This window comes from Arachis hypogaea, chromosome 14 (genome assembly GCF_003086295.3).
Source record: "Arachis hypogaea cultivar Tifrunner chromosome 14, arahy.Tifrunner.gnm2.J5K5, whole genome shotgun sequence".
Taxonomy (NCBI): Eukaryota; Viridiplantae; Streptophyta; class Magnoliopsida; order Fabales; family Fabaceae; genus Arachis; species Arachis hypogaea.
The window spans coordinates 67,868,920-67,885,779 of NC_092049.1; the positions used below are offsets into that span (position 1 = coordinate 67,868,920).

General features: G+C 37.4%; 1 non-coding gene across 1 annotated transcript; it reads left to right on the forward strand.

Annotated features, from left to right (window-relative positions):
• Nucleotides 1–5,921: 5,921 nt before the first annotated feature.
• Nucleotides 5,922–6,029, forward strand: LOC112745625 (small nucleolar RNA R71). Its single transcript, XR_003173543.1, has one exon. It is a non-coding gene; the product is annotated as a small nucleolar RNA R71 (small nucleolar RNA).
• Nucleotides 6,030–16,860: the final 10,831 nt, after the last annotated feature.

Consider the following 16,860-nt stretch of genomic DNA (forward strand, 5'->3'; position numbering starts at 1 on the left):
GAAGATTAAATGATGCTACAAGGAAAGATAGCTTTCATCTCCCATTCATTGATCAGATGCTGGAAATATTGGCCGGCCATGCCTATTATTGCTTCTTGGATAGGTATTCTGGATACAATCAAATAGTGGTGGATCCTAAGGATCAAGAAAAGACTTTCTTCACATGTCCATTTGGAGTTTTCGCCTACAGAAGGATGCCCTTTGGGCTATGTAATTGGTGCACGAAATTGTGATCTCAGGCAACGGCGCCAAAAACTCTGTACGCACGTCTTAATAAATCATTTTTCATTCACAACTTCGATACAACTAACCAGCAAGTGCACTGGGTCGTCCAAGTAATAAACCTTACGTGAGTAACGGTCGATCCCACGGAGATTGTTGGTATGAAGCAAGCTATGGTCATCTTGTAAATCTCAGTCAGGTGGATATAAAATAGTTATGGAGTTTTCGAACATAAATAATAAATAGATAGAAAATAAGGATAGAAACACTTATGTATATCATTGGTGAGAATTTCAGATAAGTGTATAGAGATGCTTTCGTTCCTCTGAACCTCTGCTTTCCTGCTGTCTTCATCCAATCAGTCTTACTCCTTTCCATGGCTGGCTTTATGTAAGGACATCACCGTTGTCAATGGCTACTTTTTATCCTCTCTGGAAAATGGTCCGATGCGCTGTCACTGCATGGCTAATCGTCTGGAGGCATCACCTTTGTCAATGGCTGCATCCCATCCTCTTGTGAAAATGGTCCAAATGCTCTGTCACAGCACGGCTAATCATCTGAGGTTCTCGATCATGCTGGAATAGGATTCACCCTCCTTTTGCGTCTGTCACTACGCCCAGCACTCACGAGTTTGAAGTTTGTCACAGTCATTCAATCCCAGAGTCCTACTCGGAATACCACAGATAAGGTTTAGACTTTCCGGACTCTCATGAATGCCGCCATCAATCTAGCTTATACCACGAAGATTCTGATTAAGAGATCCAAGAGATACTCATTCAATCTAAGGTGGAACGGAAGTGGTTGTCAGGCACGCGTTCGTGGGGGAATGATGATGATTGTCACGTTCATCACATTCGGGTTGAAGTGCGAATGAATATCTTAGAAGCGGAATAAGTTGAGTTGAATAAAAAAATAGTAGTACTTTGCATTAATCTTTGAGGAACAGCAGAGCTCCACACCTTAATCTATGGAGTGTAGAAACTCTACCGTTAAAAATACATAAGTGAAAGGTCCAGGCATGGCTGAATGGCCAGCCCCCAAAACGAGATCACATGATAAAAATATGATCATAAGATGTCTAATGCAATAGTAAAAAGTCCTATTTATACTAAACTAGTTACTAGGGTTTACAGAAGTAAGTAATTGATGTATAAATCCACTTCCGGGGCCCACTTGGTGTGTGCTTGGGCTGAGCTTGAATGTTACACGTGTAGAGGTCAATCTTGGAGTTGAACGCCAGTTTGTAACGTATTTCTGGCGTTCAACTCTGGCTTGTGACGTGTTTCTGGCGTTTAACTCCAGACAGCAGCGTAGAACTGGCATTCAACGCCCTTTTACGTCATCTAAACTCGGCCAAAGTATGGACTATTATATATTGCTGGAAAGCCCTGGATGTCTACTTTTCAACGCAATTGGAAGCGTACCATTTTGAGTTCTGCAGCTCCAGAAAATCTACTTTGAGTGCAGGGAGGTCAGAATCCAACAGCATCAGCAGTCCTTCTTCAACCTCTGAATCTGATTTTTGCTCAAGTCCCTCAATTTCAGCCAGAAAATACCTGAAATCATAGAAAAATACACAAACTCATAGTAAAGTCTAGAAATATGAATTTAACATAAAAACTAATAAAAACATCCCTAAAAGTAACTAGATTCTACTAAAAACATACTAAAAACAATGCCAAAAAGCGTATAAATTATCCGCTCATCACAACACCAAACTTAAATTGTTGCTTGTCCCCAAGCAACTAAAAATCAAATAGGATAAAAAGAAGAGAATATACTATAAATTCCAAACTATCAATGAAACATAGCTCCAATCAAATGAGCGGGACTTATAGCTTTTTGCCTCTTGAATAGTTTTAGCATCTCACTTTATCCATTGAGGTTCAGATAGTGTTATTGATTCTCCTATTTCAGTATGATGATTCTTGAACACAGCTACTTTATGAGTCTTGGCCGTGGCCCTAAGCACTTTGTTTTCCAGTATTACCACCGGATACATAAATGCCACAGACACATAATTGGGTGAACCTTTTCAGATTGTGACTCAGCTTTGCTAAAGTCCCCAATTAGAGGTGTCCAGGGTTCTTAAGCACACTCTTTTTTTTTTGCTTTGGACCTTGACTTTAACCACTCAGTCTCAAGTTTTCACTTGACACCTACACGCCACAAGCACATGGTTAGGGACAGCTCGGTTTAGCCGCTTAGACCAGGATTTTATTCCTTTAGGCCCTCCTATCCACTGATGCTCAAAGCCTTGGGATCCTTTTTATTTGCCCTTGCCTTTTGGTTTTAAGGGTTATTGGTTTTTTGCTCTTGCCTCTTGGTTTTAAGAGCTTTTGGCTTTTTCTGCTTGCTTTTTCTTTTTCTTTCTATTTTTTTTTGCCTATTTTTTTTCCTGCAAGCTTTGTTCTTTGCTGCTTTTTCTTGCTTCAAGAATCATTTTTATGATTTTTCAGATTATCAAATAACATGTCTCCTTGTCATCATTCTTTCAAGAGCCAACATATTTAACATTCTTAAACAACAACTTCAAAAGACATATGCACTGTTCAAGCATTCATTCAGAAAACAAGAAGCATTGTCACCACATCAATATAATTAAGCTAAGTTCAAGGATAAATTCAAAACTCATGTACTTCTTGTTCTTTTGAATTAAAACATTTTTCATTTAAGAGAGGTGATGGATTCATAGGACATTCATAACTTTAAGACATAGTTACTAACTACTAATGATCATGTAATGAAGACACAAACATAGATAAGCACTTAACATAGAAAATGAAAAACAGGGAAAGTAAGAATAAGGAATGAGTCCACCTTAGTGATGGGTGCATTTCTTTCTTGAGGAACCAATGATGTCCTTGAGCTCTTCTATGTCTCTTTCTTTTCTTTGTTGCTCCTCCCTCATTGCTTTTTGATCTTCTCTAATTTCATGAAGGATGATGGAGTGTTCTTGATGTTCCACCCTTAATTGTCCCATGTTGGAACTTAATTCTCCTAGGGAGGTGTTGATTTGCTCCCAAAAATTCTGTGGAGGCAAGTGCATCCCTTGATGTATCTCAGGGATTTCTTGATGATGAGCTTCTTCATGTGCCTGTTGAGATTCATGAATGTGCTCTCTTGTTTGCTCCATCCTTTTCTTAGTGATGGGCTTGTGAGATGAATCTTTCCATCTCCCATGGCTCAGAGGTGGAAGCATTTGTCTTCCCTTTCCTCTTTCTTGAGGTTTCTCTGGCCTTAGGTGCCATTAACGGTAATGGAAAAAAAAAGCTTATGCTTTTACCACACCAAACTTAGAATATTGCTCGCCCTCGAGCAAGAGAAGAAAGAATAGATGAAGAAGAAGAAGAGATGGAGGAGATAGAGGGATGTGTCTATGGATGTGAGTGGTGAATGGAAAACAGAAGGGATGACCATGAATGGAGAGAGAGAGGGTGAGGTGGGTGGGGATCCTGTGAGATTCACAGATCCTGAGATGATCCTGTGGGGTCCACAGATCCTGAGGTGTTCAAGGAATTACAACCTTGCACCAAATTAGGCATGTAAAATGCCCTTGCACACAACTCTGGGTGTTCAGCGCCAGGTTGGTGCCCATTTTGGGCGTTCAACGCCCATTTGTTGCCCATCTCTGGCGTTGAATGCCAGAACCATGCTTGTTCTGGGCGTTCAGCGCCAGCTCTTCTCCAGGGTGCAATTCTGGCGTTCAGCGCCCAGATGCTGCCCATTTTGGGCGTTCAGCGCCCAGATACTGCCCATTTTGGGAGTTCAGCGCCAGAACCATGCTCTGTTCTGGCGTTGAACGCCAGACAGGTGCTTCCTCCAGGGTGTGATTTTTCTTCCGCTGTTTTTGATTCTGTTTCTAAATTTTTCATTTATTTTGTGATTCCACATGATCATGAACCTAAGAAAACATGAAAAACAAAAACAAAATTAGATAAATAAACATTGGGTTGCCTCCCAACAAGCGCTTCTTTAATGTCAATAGCTTGACAGTGGGCTCTCATGGAGCCTCACAGATGTGCAGAGCTTTGTTGAGACCTCCCAACACCAAACTTAGAGTTTGGATATGGGGGTTTGACACCAAACTTAGAGTTTGGTTGTGGCCTCCCAACATCAAACTTAGAGTTTGACTGTGGGGGCTTTGGTTGACTCTGCTTTGAGAGAAGCTTTTTCTGCTTCCTTTCCATGGATGCAGAGAGAGATCCTTGAGTTGTAAACACAAGGTTGTCCTTATTTAATTGAAGGATCAATTCTCCTCTGTCCACATCAATCACAGCTCTTGCTGTGGCTAGGAAAGGTCTTCCTAGGATGATGGATTCATCCTCTTCCTTTCCAGTATCCAGGACTATGAAATCAGCAGGGATGTAAAGGCCTTCAACCTTTACTAACACGTTCTCTACTTGTCCATAAGCCTGTTTTCTTGAATTGTCTGCCATCTCTAATGAGATTTTAGCAGCTTGCACCCCATAGATTCCCAGTTTCTCTATTACAGAGAGGGGCATGAGGTTTATCCCTGAACCAAGGTCACACAGAGCCTTAAAGATCATGGTGCCTATGGTACAAGGTATTATGAACTTTCCAGGATCCTGTCTCTTCTGAGGCAATGTCAGTTGATCCAGATCACTTAGTTCATTGGTGAACAAGGGAGGTTCATTTTCCCAAGTCTCAATACCAAATAATTTGGCATTTAGCTTCATGATTGCACCAAGGAACTTGGCAGCTTGCTCTTCAGTAACATCCTCATTCTCTTTAGAAGAGGAATACTCATCAGAGCTCATGAATGGCATAAGGAGGTTCAATGGAATCTCTATAGTCTCTAGATGAGTCTCAGATTCCTTAGGTTCCTCAGAGGGAAGCTCCTTATTGATCACTGGACGTCCCAGGAGGTCTTCCTCCTTGGGATTCACGTCCTCTCCTTCCCTTATAGGTTCGGCCATGGTGCTTATGTCAATGGCCTTGCACTCTCCTTTTGGATTCTCTTCTGTATTGCTTGGGAGAGTACTAGGAGGGATTTCAGTGATCCTTTTACTCAGCTGGCCCACTTGTGCTTCCAAATTTCTAATGGAAGACCTTGTTTCATTCATGAAACTCACAGTGGCCTTAGATAGATCAGAGACTAAATTTGCTAAGCTAGATAGATTCTGCTCAGAATTCTCTGTCTGTTGCTGAGTGGATGATAAAAAAGGCTTGCTATTGCTAAACCTGTTTCTTCCACCATTATTAAAGCCTTGTCGAGGCTTTTGATCCTTCCATGAGAGATTTGGGTGATTTCTCCATGATGGATTGTAGGTGTTTCCATATGGTTCACCCATGTATTTTAACTCTGCTATTGCAGGGTTCTCAGGATCATAAGCTTCTTCCTCAGAAGATGCCTCTTGAGTACTGTTGGATGCTGCTTGCATTCCATTCAGACTCTGAGAAATCATATTGACTTGCTGAGTCAATATTTTGTTCTGAGCCAATATGGCATTCAGAGTATCAATTTCAAGAACTCCCTTCTTCATAGGCGTCCCATTACTCACAGGATTCCTCTCAGAAGTGTACATAAACTGGTTATTAGCAACCATGTCAATGAGTTCTTGAGCTTTTGCAGGCATTTTCTTTAGGTGAATGGATCCACCTGCAGAAGTATCCAATGACATTTTTGATAGCTCAGATAAACCATCATAGAATATATCCAGGATGGTCCATTCTGAAAGCATGTCAGAAGGACACTTTTTGGTCAGCTTCTTGTATCTTTCCTAAGCTTCATAGAGGGATTCACCTTCTTTCTGTCTGAAGATTTGAACATCAGCTCTAAGCTTGCTCAGCTTTTGAGGAGGAAAGAACTTGGCTAAGAAAGCCGTGACCAGCTTATCCCAAGAGTTCAGGCTGTCTTTGGGTTGAGAGTCCAACCATATTCTAGCTCTGTCTCTTACAGCAAAAGGGAAAAGCATGAGCCTGTAGACTTCAGGATCTACTCCATTAGTCTTAACAGTATCACAGATCTGCAAGAATTCAGTTAAGAACTGAAAAGGATCTTCAGATGGAAGTCCATGAAACTTGCAGTTCTGCTGCATCAGAGAAACTAGCTGAGGTTTCAGCTCAAAATTGTTTGCTCCAATGGTAGGAATGGAGATGCTTCTTCCATGTAAATTGGAATTAGGTGCAGTAAAGTCACCAAGAATTCTCCTTGCATTATTGTTGTTGGGTTCGGCTGCCATCTCCTTTACTTGTTTGAAATTTTCAATAAGGTTGTCACTGGATTGTTGTAATTTAGCTTCTTTTAGTTTTCTCTTCAGAGTCCTTTCAGGTTCTGGATCAGCTTCAACAAGAATGCTTTTTTCTTTGTCCCTGCTCATAAGAAAGAGAAGAGAAAAAGAAAAGAAGAGGAATCCTCTATGTCACAGTAAAGAGGTTCCTTATTGTTAGTAGAAGAAGAAAAGGAATAGGGGTGAAGAAGAAAAAATTCGAACACAGATGGAAGAGGGGGTTCGAATTTGGTGAGTGATGTGAGGAAGAGATGTTAGTAGATGAATAAACAGAAGGAGATGAGAGAGAAGGAGAATTTTTGAAAATTATTTTTGAAAAGGAGTTAGTGATTTTCTAAAATAGTTTTTTTTTTTGAAAAAGATTAGTGATTTTTCAAAAATTAAAATCAAAATTAAAATAATTAGTTAATTAAAAAGAAATTTTGAAAAAGAGGGAAGATATTTTCGAAAATTAGAGAGAGAGAGTTAGTTAGGTAGTTTTAAAAAAGGTAGGAAACAAACAAAAAGTTAGTTAGTTAGTTGAAACAAATTTTGAAAATCAATTTTGAAAAGATAAGAAGATAAGAAGTTAGAAAAGATATTTTGAAATCAAATTTTTGAAAAAGGTAAGATAAGAAGATATTTTTGAAAAGATATGATTGAAATTAGTTTTTGAAAAAGATTTGATTTTTAAATATCACAATTAATGACTTGATTCACAAGAAATCACAAGATATGATTCTAGAACTTAAAGTTTGAATCTTTCTTAACAAGTAAGTAACAAACTTAAAATTTTTGAATCAAAACATTAATTGATGATGTTATTTTCGAAAATTATGAGATAAAATTAAGAAAAAGATTTTTGAAAAATATTTTTATAATTTCAAAAATAACTAAGAAAAATGAAAAAGATTTGATTTTTGAAAAAGATTTTGAAAAAGATAAGATTTTTAAATTGAAAATTTGATTTGACTCATAAAAACAACTAGATTTTAAAAATTTTTGAAAAAGTCAAATCTAATTTTCGAAATTTTAAGAGAGAAAAAGGGAAAGATATTTTTTTGATTTTTGAATTTTTATGATGAGAGAGAAAAACAAGAAAAATGATGCAATGCATGAAAGTTATGGATCAAAACAATGAATGCATGCAAGAATGCTATGAATGTCAAGATGAACACTAAGAACACTATGAAGATCATGATGAACATCAAGAACACATTTTTGAAAAATTTTTAATGCAAAGAAAACATGCAAGACACCAAACTTAGAATTCTTTAATGCTTAGACATAAAGAATTCAGGAATGCATATGAAAAACAAGAAAAGACACAAAACATGCAAATGCAAAGATCAAACAAGAAGACTTACCAAGAACAACTTGAAGATCATGAAGAACACTATGAATGCATGAATTTTTCGAAAAAATGCAAGATGAACATGCAATTGACACCAAACTTATAACATGACTCAAGACTCAAACAAGAAACACAAAAATATTTTTGATTTTTATGATTTTATGAATATTTTTTTTGTATTTTCTTTTAATTTTTTCGAAAATCATTTTGAGAAAGAAAAATAAGGATTCCAAAATTTTTAATATGAATTCCAGGAATCTTATGTTCTTTAGTCTAAAGCTCCAATCAAAGGGTCAGGCATGGCTTAATAGCCAGCCAAGCTTTAGTATGTAACTCAGACATGACATGCCTAACGTGCCCTATAGTCGTGGCTTTACAGCCAACCACGCTTAAACATGCTTTATGAAACACTAGAATTCATTCTTAAAAATTCTGAAGAAAAAATATATTTTTAAAAACATTTTTTTTTATTTTTTTATTTTTTTTTTGAAAACAAAGGAGAAATTTTTGAAAGATTTTTGAAAACTTTTTGAAAAGAAAACAAAAAGAAAGTTACCCAATCTGAGCAACAAGATGAACCGTCAGTTGTCCAAACTCGAACAATCCCCAGCAACGGTGCCAAAAACTTGATGCACGAAATTGTGATCTATGGTAATGGCTCCAAAAACTTGGTGCTCTAATCTCAATTCATAATTTGTCACAACTTCGATACAACTAACCAGCAAGTGCACTGGGTCGTCCAAGTAATACCTTACGTGAGTAAGGGTCGAATCCCACGGAGATTGTTGGTATGAAGCAAGCTATGGTCACCTTGTAAATCTCAGTCAGGCGGATATAAAATAGTAATGGGGTTTTCGAAAATTAATAATAAAATAAGGATAGAAACACTTATGTAAATCATTGGTGAGAATTTCAGATAAGCGTATGGAGATGCATTCGTTCCTCTGAACCTCTGCTTTCCTGATGTCTTCATCCAATCAGTCTTACTCCTTTCCATGGCTGGCTTTATGCAAGGGCATCACCGTTGTCAGTGGCTACATCCCCTCCTCTTGTGAAAATGGTCCAAGATGCCCTATCACGGCACGGCTAATCATCTGAGGTTCCCGATCATGCTGGAATAGGATTCACCCTCCTTTTGCGTCTGTCACTACGCCCAGCACTCGTGAGTTTGAAGCTCGTCACAGTCATTCAATCATTGAATCCTACTCGGAATACCACAGACAAGGTTTATACTTTTCGGATTCTCTTGAATGCCGCCATCATTCTAGCTTACACCACGAAGATTCTGATTAAGAGATCTAAGAGATACTCATTCAATCTAATGTAGAACGGAAGTGGTTGTCAGGCACGCGTTCATAGGGAATGATGATGATTGTCACGTTCATCACATTCAGGTTGAAGTGCGAATGAATATCTTAGAAGCGGAATAAGTCGAGTTGAATAGAAAAACAGTAGTACTTTGCATTAATCTTTGAGGAACAGCAGAGCTCCATACCTTAATCTATGGAGTGTAGAAACTCTACCATTAAAATTACATAAGTGAAGGGTCCAGGCATGGCCGAGATGGCCAGCCCCCATGATCTAAGAACTAGGCGTCCAAAGATGAAAATACAATGATAGAAAGTTCTATTTATAATAAACTAGCTACTAGGGTTTACAGAAGTAAGTAATTGATGCATAAATCCACTTCCGGGGCCCACTTGGTGTGTGCTTGGGCTGAGCTTGAATGTTACACGTGCAGAGGCTCTTTCTGGAGTTGAACGCCAGCTTTTGTGCCAGTTTGGGCGTTGAACTCCACTTTGCAACTTGTTTCTGGCGCTGAACGCCAGAATTGGGCAGAGAGCTGGCGTTGAACGCCAGTTTGCGTCATCTAAACTTGGGTAAAGTATGGACTATTATATATTGATGGAAAGCCCTGGATGTCTACTTTCCAACGCAATTGGAAGCACGCCATTTTGAGTTCTATAGCTCCAGAAAATCCATTTTGAGTGCAGGGAGGTCAGAATCCAACAGCATCAGCAGTCCTTCTTCAACCTCTGAATCTGATTTTTGCTCAAATCCCTCAATTTCAGCCAGAAAATTCTTGAAATCATAGAAAAACACACAAATTCATAGTAAAGTCCAGAAATGTGAATTTAACATAAAAACTAATGAAAACATCCCTAAAAGTAACTAGATCCTACTAAAAACATACTAAAAACAATGCCAAAAAGCGTATAAATTATCCGCTCATCAAACATCCACTCTAAGCTTACTCAGCTTTTGAGGAGGAAAGAACTTGGCTAAGAAAGCCTTGACCAGCTTATCCCAAGAGTTCAGGCTATCCTTAGGTTGAGAGTCCAACCATACTCTAGCTCTGTCTCTTACAGCAAAAGGGAAAAGCATGAGCCTATAGACTTCAGGAGCTACTTCATTAGTCTTAACATTATCACATATATACAAGAATTCAGTTAAGAACTGAAAAGGATCTTCAGATGAAAGTCCATGAAACTTGCAGTTCTGCTGCATCAGAGAAACTAATTGAGGTTTCAGCTCAAAATTGTTTGCTCCAATGGCAGGAATGGAGATGCTTCTTCCATGTAAATTGGAATTAGGTGCAGTAAAGTCACCAAGCATCCTCCTTGCATTATTATTATTTTCGGCTGCCATCTCCTCTTCCTGTTCGAAAATTTCTGTAAGGTTATCTCTGGATTGTTGTATTTTAGCTTCTCTTAGTTTTCTCTTCAGAGTCCTTTCAGGTTCTGGATCTGCTTCAACAAGAATGTTCTTGTCTTTGCTCCTCCTCATATGAAAAAGAAGGAACAGAAAAATAATAATAATAGGGATCCTTTTTACCACAGTATAGAGGTTCCCTTATGTGAGTAGAAGAAAAGAAGAAGAGAAAATCTGAACTCAGAGAGAGAGGGTTCGGATGAGATGTGAATAAATAAATAGAAGGAGATGAGAGGGAAAGAGGATTTTCAAAAATAATTTTTGAAAAAGAGTTAGTGATTTTCGAAAATAGTTTTTGAAAAAGGTTAGTAATTTTTCGAAAATTAAAATCAAAAATTAGAATAATTAGTTAATTAAAAAGAAATTTTGAAAAAGAGGGAAGATATTTTCGAAAATTAGAGAGAGACAGTTAGTTAGGTAGTTTTGAAAAAGATAAGAAACAAACAAAAAGTTAGTTAGTTAGTTGAAACAAATTTGAAAATCAATTTTGAAAAGATAAGAAGATAAGAAGTTAGAAAGGATATTTTAAAATCAAATTTTTGAAAAAGATAAGATAAGAAGATATTTTTGAAAAGATATGATTGAAATTAGTTTTGAAAAAGATTTGATTTTTTTTAAAATCACAATTAATGACTTGATTCACAAGAAATCACAAGATGTGATTCTAGAACTCAAAGTTTGAATCTTTCTTAACAAACAAGTAACAAACTTGAAATTTTTGAATCATAACATTAATTGATGATGTTATTTTCGAAAATTAGGAGATAAAGATAAGAAAAATATTTTTGAAAAATATTTTTAAAATTTTCGAAAATAAATAAGAAAAATGAAAAAGATTTGATTTTTGAAAAAGATTTTGAAAAAGATAAGATTTTTAAATTGAAAATTTGATTTGACTCATAAGAAACAACTAGATTTTAAAAATTTTTGAAAAAGTCAAATCTAATTTTCGAAAATTTATGAGAGAAAAAGGGGAAGATATTTTTTTGATTTTTTTTTGAATTTTTAATGATGAGAGAGAAAAACATGAAAATGATGCAATGCATGAAAATTTTGGATCAAAACAATGAATGCATGCAAGAATGCTATGAATGTCAAGATGAACACCAAGAACACTTTGAATGTCAAGATGAACATCAAGAACTTATTTTTGAAAAATTTTTATTGCAAAGAAAACATGCAAGACACCAAACTTAAAAATTTTTCATGTATAGACACTATGAATGCAAGAATGCATATGAAAAACAAGAAAAGACACAAAACATGAAAACATCAAGATCAAACAAGAAGACTTACCAAGAACAACTTGAAGATCATGAAGAACACTATGAATGCATGAATTTTTCGAAAAAATGCAAGATGAACATACAATTGACACCAAACTTGAAATTGACTCAAGACTCAAACAAGAAACACAAAATATTTTTTTTCTAACTTGAAATTGACTCAAGACACTAGAATTCATTCTTAAAAATTCTGAAGAAAAATATATTTTTGAAAACATTTATTTTTAAAATTTTTTTCGAAAACAAAGAAGAAAATTTTTGAAAAATTTTTGAAGAAATATTTTTGAAAATAAAACAAAAAGAAAATTACCTAATCTGAGCAACAAGATGAACCGTCAGTTGTCCAAACTCGAACAATCCCCGGCAACGGCGCCAAAAACTTGGTGCACGAAATTGTGATCTCAGGCAACGGCGCCAAAAACTCTGTACGCACGTCTTAATAAATCGTTTTTCATTCACAACTTCGATACAACTAACCAGCAAGTGCACTGGGTCGTCCAAGTAATAAACCTTACGTGAGTAAGGGTCGATCCCACGGAGATTGTTGGTATGAAGCAAGCTATGGTCATCTTGTAAATCTCAGTCAGGTGGATATAAAATAGTTATGGAGTTTTCGAACATAAATAATAAATAGATAGAAAATAAGGATAGAAACACTTATGTATATCATTGGTGAGAATTTCAGATAAGTGTATAGAGATGCTTTCGTTCCTCTGAACCTCTGTTTTCCTGCTGTCTTCATCCAATCAGTCTTACTCCTTTCCATGGCTGGCTTTATGTAAGGATATCACCGTTGTCAATGGCTACTTTTTATCCTCTCTGGAAAATGGTCCGATGCGCTGTCACTGCATGGCTAATCGTCTGGAGGCATCACCCTTGTCAATGGCTGCATCCCATCCTCTTGTGAAAATGTTCCAAATGCTTTGTCACAATGCGGCTAATCATCTGAGGTTCTCGATCATGCTGGAATAGGATTCACCCTCCTTTTGCATTTGTCACTACGCCCAGCACTCACGAGTTTGAAGTTCGTCACAGTCATTCAATCCCAGAGTCCTACTCGGAATACCATAGACAAGGTTTAGACTTTCCGGACTCTGATGAATGCCGCCATCAATCTAGCTTATACCACGAAGATTCTGATTAAGAGATCCAAGAGATACTCATTCAATCTAAGGTGGAACGGAAGTGGTTGTCAGGCACGCGTTCGTGGGGGAATGATGATGATTGTCACGTTCATCACATTCGGGTTGAAGTGCGAATGAATATCTTAGAAGCGGAATAAGTTGAGTTGAATAGAAAAATAGTAGTACTTTGCATTAATCTTTGAGGAACAGCAGAGCTCCACACCTTAATCTATGGAGTGTAGAAACTCTACCGTTAAAAATACATAAGTGAAAGGTCCAGGCATGGCCAAATGGCCAGCCCCCAAAACGAGATCACAGGATCAAAATATGATCATAAGATGTCTAATACAATAGTAAAAAGTCCTATTTATACTAAACTAGTTACTAGGGTTTACAGAAGTAAGTAATTGATGCATAAATCCACTTCCGGGGCCCACTTGGTGTGTGCTTGGGCTGAGCTTGAATGTTACACGTGTAGAGGTCAATCTTGGAGTTGAACGCCAGTTTGTAACGTATTTCTGGCGTTCAACTCTGGCTTGTGACGTGTTTCTGGCGTTTAACTCCAGACAGCAGCGTAGAACTGGCGTTCAATGCCATTTTACGTCGTCTAAACTCGGCCAAAGTATAGACTATTATATATTGTTGGAAAGCCCTGGATGTCTACTTTTCAACGCAATTAGAAGCGTGCCATTTTGAGGTCTGTAGCTCCAGAAAATCCACTTTGAGTGCAGGGAGGTCAGAATCCAACAGCATCAGCAGTCCTTCTTCAACCTCTGAATCTGATTTTTGCTCAAGTCCCTCAATTTCAGCCAGAAAATACCTGAAATCACAAAAAAACACAAAAACTCATACTAAAGTCCAGAAATGTGAATTTAACATAAAAACTAATAGAAACATCCCTAAAAGTAACTAGATTCTACTAAAAACATACTAAAAACAATGCCAAAAAGCGTATAAATTATCCGCTCATCAGCAATGCCCCAGCCACCTTTCAAAGGTGTATGCTTTCCATTTTCTCTAATATGGTGGAAAAATTTTTAGAAGTCTTCATGGATGATTTTTCTGTCTTTGGCAATTCATTTAACACTTGTCTGCATCATTTAACTGTTGTTTTGAAAAGATGCCAAGAAACTAACCTGGTATTAAATTGGGAGAAATGCTATTTTATGGTTCCTAAAGGGATATTTCTCGGGCATAAAGTTTCATGAAAAGGTATAGAAGTTGATAAAGCTAAAATAGAAATTATTGAAAAACTTCCTATACCTGTTAATGTGAAAGCAATAAGGAGCTTTCTTGGGCATGCTGGCTTTTACAGGAGGTTCATCAAAGATTTTTCAAAAATAGCAAAACCATTGAGCAACTTGCTAATGCTTGATAGCCCTTTCATCTTTGATGACACCTGCAAATATGCCTTCGAAACCTTAAAGAGAAAACTCATTACAGCACCAATTATCACACCCCCTGATTGGAAACTACCTTTTAAACTTATGTGTGATGCAAGTGACCTTGCTATTGGTGCTGTGTTGGGGCAAAAGAAAGACAAGCTACACCATGTCATATAATATGCCAGCAAAGTGTTAAATGAAACACAAAAAAATTATACCACAACTGAGAAAGAGCTTTTGACAATTGTATATGTATTTGATAAGTTTAGACAATACTTGATTGGTTCAAAGGTTATAGTATACACTGACCATGCTGCTCTCAAGTATTTAATGTCTAAACAAGATTCAAAACCAAGGCTTATTAGTGGGTGTTGTTGCTGCAAGAGTTCGATATTGAAGTAAGAGATAGAAAGGGAAGTGAGAATCAAGTAGCAGATCATTTATCAAGAGTGCCACAAAAAGCCAGTCAGGATAGACCACAGCAAGTGAATGAGAATTTCCCTGATGAGCACCTGTTTCAAGTTCAGCAAGCACCTTGGTTTGCCGACATAGCAAACTACAAGGTGGGAAGGAAGATACCTCAAGAATTTTCCAAGCAACAAGTGAAGAAACTAATTCATGAAGCAAGAAGGTTCTTGTGGGATGAACCTTTCTTATTCAAGAGATGCTCTGATGGAGTAATTAGGAGGTGTGTCCCTGAAAACGAAATGAGAGATATATTGTGGCATTGCCATGGTTCAGCCTATGGTAGACACTTTGGACTAGAGAGAACAGCCGCAAAGATACTGCAGAGTGGCTTCTATTGGCCAACTATCTTCAAGGATGCCAGAGAGTTTGTTCACCAGTGCAATGAATGCCAAAGAGCTGGAGGGTTGACAAGACGGAATGAGATGCCTCAAAATTTTATTCTGGAAGTAGAGCTATTTGATCTATGGGGAGTTGATTTCATGGGACCCTTTCCCCCTTCCTACTCTTTCAGATACATTTTGGTGGCAGTGGAATATGTCTCAAAGTGGGTGGAAGCTATAGCCACAACCACCTGTGATGCACAGATTGTCCTTCAATTCCTTAAAAAGCACATTTTCACCAGATATGGAGTGCCCAAGGGTCTTGTTAGTGATGGTGGTGGTCATTTCTGCAACAAACAGATGGAGAAACTCCTCCACAAATATGGAGTAATTCATAAAGTAGCTACACCATACCACCCTCAGACTAATGGCCAGGTTGAATTTGCAAATAGGGAGTTGAAGAGGATCTTAGAGAAAACAGTGGGAAGCACAAGAAAGGACTGGGCTAGGAAGCTAGAAGATGCACTCTGGGCATACAGGATAGCTTTCAAAACCCCCATTGGAAAGTCCCCCTTTCAGCTATTGAATGGCAAGTCTTGCCACCTCCCTATAGAACTTGAACACAAAGCTTTTTGGGCTTCTTGATTCTCAGGCAGCAGGGGAGAAAAGGTTATTACAACTAAATGAGTTAGATGAATTTAGGCTAGAAGCCTATGAAAATGCTAAGATATACAAGGAAAAAGCCAAGAGGTGGCATGACAAGAAGATCTTAAAGAAGGAATTCAAACCAGGACAGCAAGTACTCCTGTATAACTCAAGACTCAAGATTTTCCCTGGCAAACTTAAGTTTAAGTGTACTCGTCCATACTTGGTGACAAAGGTTTTTCCTTATGGAAGCCTTGAATTGCTAGATGAAGCAACAAAGAGTCATTTCACAGCAAATGGTCACAGAGCAAAGCCTTACTTAGGAGGACAATGGGACAAAGAAAAAGAGGTTCAGAACCTAAGCTAAGCAAGAACAAAGGATGTCAAGCTAATGACAATAAAGAAGTGCTTGTTGGGAGGCAACCCAACCTGAAGTAGTTTCCTTTTCATAGCTAGTTCAATAAAAAGGTTGAGTAGTTTTGTCTGTATTGCAAGGATCTAATTTTGGTGTTGCACACCAAAACAATTTAAGGGAGAATGAAAGATTTTAAGTTTGGTGTTCCACCAATATTTTTTTCTAAAAGTACACTCTCACTTCCTGCAGAATGCTAGATCCAAGCAATCAGACAAATCACAGAACCATTTCATTGCCTTCTAATTTTTAGTTCCATAACCTTTAGCAAGACCAAGAGAATTCATAATTGGTTAACTTGTTGCATCAGAGGTAGTGGCAAGGAATTAAGTTTGGTGTTCCCACACCAAAATAAATCCAAAAGACACACCCAATTCATGCATACTAACCATTCACTTAAGGGCTTGAGAAGCAAGCAAATTTTGAGAATTATGCAGGAAACTAGCCAACATTTGAAGACAATTTGCATTATGACTCAAAAGGGATACAATAGAAGGAAGAATGAAAAGCGGCAACCCGAAAGGTTGTATCTACACTTAATCTTTGTTGTTAAAGAAGTACTTTAAATTGGGAATTCTTGTATGTCTTACTAAAGTGTTTATTTGGTTGAAAGATGAAATTGCTCTTTGCTTATCACATTCAATAAAGAAAGAGTATGCTTGTTTAGTTGATAGTAAATTTTTCTTTAATAGTTTTTGC